Below are 8463 nucleotides of genomic sequence, written 5' to 3'. Positions count from 1 at the left end.
AGTACCGGGAAGTTAGTACATGGGTGACTTTTATCTGACCCAATTGAAGCTAATAGCTAGTGAGTCTCAAAGTGAAATGCAATAAAAGTGCCTCAATAGAATGCTCATAATTAAAGCAGTGTGGGATTGGTGTGTACCAGTGATGGTAGATAATAGATGTGACTAACAGTCACAAGTGGTTCAGTATAATTACAGATGCATAAGTAACAGTGCAATATATAATAAAGACCAAACGTTGAGTAGATATAAACAATAAGTGACGGCTTCCACCTATCAGCAGCACTGCTATAGGTCAGAGCCGGCAGTGTGGAAGTGACAAATCCAAAAAGTGAAAAATAAATAAAAATTATATGAAAATTATATGCAAACAATGCCAGATAAGTAGTCCAGTTAATGGGAATATAGGGTCAATAGTCCATGTATAATAAATCAGAAAATGTTCGTGACCAGGTGCATCCAATCAGGGTGAATAATCACAGTATGCAATTAGGTGAGTTCACGCAGTGGTTCCGGTGCTCCCCCTCCTGGGTCCCCACTCACCAGAGGCACTCACCCCTGCAGGGGTAAAGCGCATGTAAATGGATAGTATCCAAACGACTCGGCTCCTCGCCTTTCCGGATTCTCCAGGTGGGTTCTCTGGTCCAGGTAATACCGGTCCTCTTAGATGTCTGGATTCGTTTCGTTCCAATTACGTCTTCTGAAGCGGGTACTGCTACATATTTCCACCTAGTGGCCTCCTAAGCGCGGTTCCCCATCTTATTCCCAAACAAAATTGACGTCCTTTTTTTCCCACAAATAGAGCTTTCTTTTGGTGGTATTTGATCACCTCTGCGGTTTTTATTTTTTGCGCTATAAACAAAAATAGAGCGACAATTTTGAAAAAAAAAAATAATAATATTTTTTACTTGTTGCTATAATAAATAGCTCCATTTAAAAAAAAAAATGTTCTCAGTCTAGGCCGATACGTATTCTACATATTTTTGGTAAAAAAAAAAAAAAAAAATCGCAATAAGAGCCTGGTTTGCGCAAAAGTTATAGCGCCTACAAAATAGGGGACAGAATTATTATTTTTTATTATTATTTTTTTTACTAGTAATGGCGGCGATCTGCGATTTTTATTGGAACTGCGACATTATGGCGGACACATCGGACACTTTTGACACATTTTTGGCACCATTCACATTTATACTGCGATCGGTGCTATAAATATGCACTAATTACTGTATAAATGTGACTGGCATTGAAGGGGTTATCACTAGGGGGCGAGGAAGGGGTTAAATGTGTACCCTGCCTAGTGTTACTAACTGTGTGGAGGGGGACTGACTGGGGGAGGTGACTGATCTGTGTCCCTATGTACAAGGGACACAGATCGGTCTCCTCTCTCCCTGACAGCACATAGAGCTCTGTGTTTACACACACAGATCCATGTCCTTGTCTCTGTAACCGCCGATCGCGGGAGCCTGGCGGACATCGCGGCCGCCAGGCACGCGTATCGGCATCCCAGTGATGCGGCGGGCACGCGCGCCCCCCAGTGGACAGGAGGAGTGGAGGCCGTAAAAAGACGGCGAGTCAGAGAATTACAACCACCCTGCGGCCGTATAAAGTCGTATGGCTGTCGGGAAGTGGTTAAAGTATATATATGTTTTCGAAACCAGCGCTAATGCCGCGTACTTTATGCGATGGAAAACAAACAACGTTTTCTGTGAAGTGAAAAACAACGTTTTTGAAACTTCAATTTTCAAAAACGACGTTGCCTACGCACCATCGTTTTTTCACAATGCTCTAGCAAAGCGAGGTTACGTTCACCACTTTTTTCCATTGAAGCTAGCTTCATAACTAGCTTCTGGGCATGCGCGGGTTTAAAAACGTCGTTTTTTGCTACACACGGTCAATTTCTGTGACACAAAAAACAACAGGCCAGATTCATAAAGAATTGCGGCGGCGTAACGCATGTCCTTTACGTTACTCCGCCGCAAGTTTTCCTCGTAAGTGCTTGATCCACAAAGCACTTGCGTGTAAACTTGCGGCGGAGTAACGTAAAGCCGTCCGGCGCAAGCCCGCCTAATTCAAATGGGGCGGGGACCATTTAAATTAGGCCCGTTCCCTCGCCGAACGTACTGCGCATGCTCCGTTTTGAAATTTCCCGCCTCGCTTTGCGCGAAATAATGGTGCCCCGACGTGTTTGTGAATGGCGACGTGCGTAACGTACTTGCGCCGACAAAAAAAAAAAAATAATTAGACGCGGGAACGACGGCCATACTTTAACATGGCTGGTGTAAAGTTAAGCCTTGAAAAAGCAGGCTTAACTTTGCGACGGGAACAAACGACTTGCGACGACGTAACGCATGCGAGTACCTTCGTGGATCGCCGTAAAAGCTAATTTGCATACCCGACGCTGGAAAACGATGCAAACTCCACCCATCGGCGGCTGAAGTATTGCAGCCTAAGATCCGAAGGCGTACAAAGCCATACGCCTGTCGGATCTTAGCCAAATGCCGTTGTATCTTGTTTGTGAATCACAAATAAAGATACGACGCGGCAAATTTGAAAATACGCCGGAGTATCAGTAGATACTCCGGCATATTTCTTCTGTGAATCTGGCCCAGTATATATATGTTTTCGAAACCAGCGCTAAGAAGTCCAAATCAAAGAACTTTTCGAAGTCCTTCCAATGTTTAATGGTGACCTCTCCCAGCTGGGTGCCCTTAATACGGCTCAAGCTGAAGCTTTCCGGGGGCACGTCTCCATAATCCGCCTAACCTGGCACCTCCTGGATTTGAAGAAGCAGTGGCTCCTCTGTGATAAGAAACTTTCCACCAAATGTTTCTAGTCGGATGAACACAAAGTTCAACTTAGGAACTTTTAATAAATAACACTTCTGAAGTACATTCCCTTCTCCTTTTGGCCATCAAAGTGGTTCCCATTAGCTGAGAATTTTCGAGAGGACGAAACACGTTAAATAAAGCCAAGTAGCGCTATCGGCTTTTGAGGATTTCCTGAGCAGAGAAGTAAAAATATGGCAAAAAAAAAAGACGGTTTTGTCGCCCAACTTTCATTTAAGGAACACCAATGTTCTTACAACAACGGCATTTCAACTTAATCCAATGCGGCTCGGATTTGTTTTCCTTTGTCCAAGTGCAGCCACTGACAAAGCCTCTTTTCTGTCCGCCGTAATAGCTTTTTCCCAACCTGCAGGTTCTTTAAAAAATGCTGTCGCACTCGGAAAAGTTGGAACTTTATCTGTTGAGAAACACCATCAGAACGTCTCTCGGAATTTGCATTATACTGGGGAGCTACAGAGGACTGTGTTGCTGCTCCTTAGGCCTCATACACACGACAGAGTTTCTCGGCAGAATTCACCGAGAAACTCGCTCAAACCCGGATTCTGCCTGAGAAACTCTGTCGTCTGTACACTTTTGGCCCGATGGAGCCGCCGAGGAACTCGTCGAGAAAATAGAGAACATGTTCTCTATTTTCTCGTTGTTCTATGGGAGAAGGCGGCCCGCCGAGCTCCTCGGCGGCTTCATCCCTGAACTCACCGAGGAACTCGACGTGTTTGGCACGTCGAGTTCCTCGGCCGTGTGTATGGGGCCTAAGTCTTTCTTTTACAGATTTGGTCAATTCTTTCCCCTATTGGCACCTCTGTAAGTTCACTCTCTGTCCAGTCCGGAGTTCTCAAATTAAAAAATTAAAATGCTTGCAAAATTAAATTTTAGTGCTATTCATGTTGTAGAGTCGAGCAGTCCTAGGTAGGATTTTCCACCTATATAGTAAAAGAAAAAAACAATAAGGCCTCGTACAGACGAGGGGATCTCTGCTGGAAACGGTCCGCCGGACCGTTTCCAGCGGAGATTCCTCCTCCGGATTTTGATCCGATGACTTGTACACACCATCGGATCAAAATCCACGCGGAATACATCCACGGTGACGTGTCGCGCCGTCGCCGGGACGATGACGCGGCGACGTGCGCGACGCTGGAAGGTAAGTACTTCCACGCATGCGTCGAATCATTACGACGCATGCGAGGGAGGGGAGCGGACGGATTGATCCGGTGAGTCTGTACAGACGACCGGATCAATCCGCTGGAAACGATTCAAGCGGATAGATTTCTTAGCATGCTAAGAAATTTCTATCCACTTGAAATGGATCGGGCCGAGGAATCTCCGCGGATAAATATCCGCTAGGCCATACAGACGACCGGATTTGTCTGCTGGAACTGATCCGCGGATCAATCCCAGCGGATAGATCCGGTCGTCTGTACGAGGCCTTACATGTTTAACCAAAACCAATTTCACCCTGTACAACAAGTTTTACCTACAGGTAAGCCTAGATTAAGGCTTACCTGTAGGTGCTCGAAATATCTCCTAAACCCAGTGGCGTTGCTAGGTTAACCACTTAAGACCCGGACCTTTAGGCAGCTAAAGGACCCGACCAGTTTTTTTTGCAATTCGGCACTGCGTCGCTTTAACTGACAATTGCGCGGTCGTGTGACGTGGCTCCCAAACAAAATTGGCGTAATTTTTTTCCCACAAATAGAGATTTCTTTTGGTGGTATTTGATCATCTCTGCGTTTTTTTTTTTTTTTGCGCTATAAACAAAAATAGAGCGACAATTTAGAAAAAAAAATGCAATATTTTTTACTTTTTGCTATAATAAATATCCCCCAAAAATATATAAAAAAATATGTTTTCCTCAGTTTTGGCCGATACGTATTCTTCTACCTATTTTTAGTAAAAAAAAATCGCAATAAGCGTCTATCGGTTGGTTTGCGCAAAATTTATAGCGTTTACAAAATAGGGGATAGTTTTATTGCATTTTTATTAATTATTTTTTTTTTTTACTACTAATGGCGGCGATCAGCGTTTTTTTTCGTGACTGCGACATTATGGCGGACTCTTCGGACAATTTGACACATTTTTGGGACCATTGTAATTTTCAAGGCAAAAAATGCATTTAAATTGCATTGTTTATTGTGAAAATGACAATTGCAGTTTGGGAGTTAACCACTAGGGGGCGCTGAAGGGGTTAAGTGTGACCTTATATGTGTTTCTGACTGTAGGGGGCTGTGGCTGTAGGTGTGACGTCATTGATTGTGTATCCCTATATTAGGGAACACACGGTCGATGACGGCGCCACAGTGAAGAACGGGGAAGCTGTGTTTACACACAGCTCTCCCCGTTCTTCAGCTCCGGGGGCTGATCGCGGGACTCCAGCGGCGATCAGGTCCGCGGGTCCCAGGGTCACGGTCACGGAGCTTCGGACCAGGTCGCGGGCGCGCGCCAGGGGCACTTAAAGAGGACGTACAGGTACGTGCTTGTGCCCAGCCGTGCCATTCTGCCGACGTATATCTGCAGGAGGCGGTCCTTAAGTGGTTAAACTGAGTGCAAGCAGTCCACAACAGATTCATAGTAAATAGTAACCTAACAGTCCATAAAGATGGTAGCCATATTGGGACGATCAATGCTGTATCCTGGCCTAGGCCAACAAGGCCCAGGCCTAGGGCAGCAGTTTGCAGGGGGGCAGCACGGAAAGAGTCCCCGCCAGCTTACGCTACACTGTTAGTGTAACGCAATCTGCTTCTAATTTTGACTGTCCTATCAACCTTTACCACAAACCTTCCTCACTGTGATATGTTTTCTGCTGCACCATTGGCATGATTATATCTTCTTAGTCCTCTCCATAAAATTATCAGAAATTTGTGCTTAGAACTATAGGCAACACTTTCTTTTTTTCATTTTAGAGTAAAGGAGGGTTATGACGATTTTGCCCTGCGCCCCCGCAAATATTTTGCGCTGCCCTCGATTCACGGAGCAGTAGCTCCGTAAATTGCGAGGGCGCGCCGTCAAAATTTCCCGGCGTAAGCGCGCGCAATGTAAATGATCCCGCCGGGGGCGGGAATCATTTAAATTAGGCGCGCTCCCGCGCCGAGCGTACAGCGCATGCTCCGTCGGGAAACTTTCCCGACGTGCATTGCGGCAAATGACGTCGCAAGGACGTCATTTGCTTCAAAGTGAACGTGAATGGCGTCCAGCGCCATTCACGAATCACTTACGCAAACGACGTGAAATTCAAATTTCACGTCGCGGGAGCGGCGGGTATACTTTAGCATTGGCTGCCCCTACTATTAGAAGGGGCAGCCTTGCGCTAAAGTTGCCGTACGGAAACTCCGTACCTGGCTTGCGCAGGGCCCGCGCAAGTTTGTGAATCAGTGGTAGCATGCAATTTGCATACTACACGCTGATCACAATGGGAGCGCCCCCTAGCGGCCCACGCAAGAATGCAGCCTAAAATCTGCGTGGCATAAGAGCCTTATGCCGCGCAGATTTTAGCCTGCAGTCGGTGTAACGAGGTTCCTGAATCAGGAGCACTCGTTACGCCGGAGCAAGTAAGCAATTGCGCCGTGTAACTTTAAGGTTACACAGGCGCAATTGCTTCTTGAATCTGGGCCAGTGTCCCCACTTGACAGGGAGGGTCTTAAACAGACAGGGGTGTGGCCTTGACAGGAAGGGGTGGGTCATATTTAAATTAGGGGGTGCACGAGTTTAGTCAGGCCTAGGGCAGCACAAAACCTAAATACACTACTGCCTGGGATAACTCTTGAATAAAGTCCAGCAGGAGGCACACGGGACACCGTTGACCGGCCTTCATTCGCCACACCCGCAACTTGTACTTCAGTGACCTCATCATCTGCAACAGGAACGTTCATCTTCAGCAAGAACATTAAAATGTGAAAGTCAGAAAAAAAAATGACATTCACATTAAACTTCACTATGACAACCGAAAACGGGGACTTGTTGAGAACGTCGTTACCTTTTAATCAGCGCATGCAGAGACCAGAGACCTGCCTGTGATATTACCGCTGTCAGAACAATCCTTTGCCGGGGAAGGAACGTTATGAATAAATTCACCTTCCTAATCTTCTTTCAACTAAAACACAGCGAGCGCCCCCCCCCCCCGAATTACTGATGAGTTTGGTGACAGATTCTTTCTTCTGATTAACTTTTAAGTAATTTCACTTGAAATGATAATGAAATCATTACATGTGTCATTGGCGGGATCATCTACAACGTCTCTCTGTAATATGACAGCTAAGGACACCTTTTCTACAAAATGATCACCCATCCTAATTATTGGTGGGGGGAGGGGGAGCAGGGCCATCTTAATGAGAGGGAACACCTGGGCACTGCCCAGGGGCCCTAGCTGCATGGGGGGCCCCTGCACTTTCCCCAAAGCAGCTGGTCTTTGAGCCCACACTGCCCCATAATTGGGGGCCCCATGATGGCACTGAGAGAGATAGATACACAGGGGAGGCAGTCTGCCTCCTGCCTACTTGATGTCTGTTTACCTGCACTGTCATCATTGTAGGGGCCCCAGAGCATTACTTTGCCCAGGGGCCCATGATGCTATTAAGACGGCCCTGAGGGGGAGTCTACTATATACAGTGGGGGAAAATAATGATTCGTTCCCCTGGCGATTACAGTAGGTGACCGCGATATTGTGTCAATCTCGCTGCTTTTATGGGAGAGATTGATCACCTACGAGCCCTGTCGCGGGAGCCAGCGCCAAGCTGGCTCGCCAGGAAGGGAAAAAATGTGTTGAAGCCGACTTACGTCAGACTTACAATGAACGGGGATCCGACTTGGATTCCCGCCAATTCCAGGCTGTGGGCTAGATTCAGATAGGTTAGCGGATCTTTAGATCCGCGTAATCTATCTGATTTACGATCCGCCGCTTTATTCAGAAAGCACTTGCCTCTAAAGTTGCGCCGGCGGATCGTAAATCCCACCGGCGGAATTCAAATTCCGCGACTAGGGGGCGTGTAGAATTTAAATCAGGCGCGTCCCCGCACGCCGAACGAACTACGCATGCGCCGTCCGCTAAATTTTCCAGCGTGCATTGCTCCAAATGACGTCGCTAGGACGTCATTGGTTTCGGCGTGAACGTAAAATTACGGCCATCCGTATTTGCGAACGACTTACGCAAACGACGCTGTAATGACAATGGTCCCAAGATAGTGTCAAAAGTGTCCGATGTGTCCGCCATAATGTCACAGTCATGATAAAAATCGCTGATCGCCGCCATTACTAGTAAAACAAATTATAATAATAAAAATGCCAAAAATCTGTCCCCTATTTTGTAGACGCGATAACTTTTGCGCAAACCAATCGATAAAGGCTTTGTAGAAGAATACGTATCGGCCTAAACTGAGGAAATTTTTTTTTTTTTTTTTTATATATATATATATATTTTTGAGGGATATTTATTATAGTATAACGTAAAAAATATAACTTTTTTTTTCAAAATTGTCGCTCTTTTCTTGTTTTTAGACGCAAAAAATAAAAAAACGCAGAGGAGATCATATACCACCAAAAGAAATCTCTTTTTGTGGGGAAAAAAGGACGTCAATTTTGTTTGGGAGCCACGTCGCACGTCCGCGCAATTGTCAGTTTAAGCGATGCAGTG

Source organism: Rana temporaria, chromosome 6 (genome assembly GCF_905171775.1).
Source record: "Rana temporaria chromosome 6, aRanTem1.1, whole genome shotgun sequence".
Taxonomy (NCBI): domain Eukaryota; kingdom Metazoa; phylum Chordata; class Amphibia; order Anura; family Ranidae; genus Rana; species Rana temporaria.
This window is presented reverse-complemented; position numbering follows the sequence as displayed.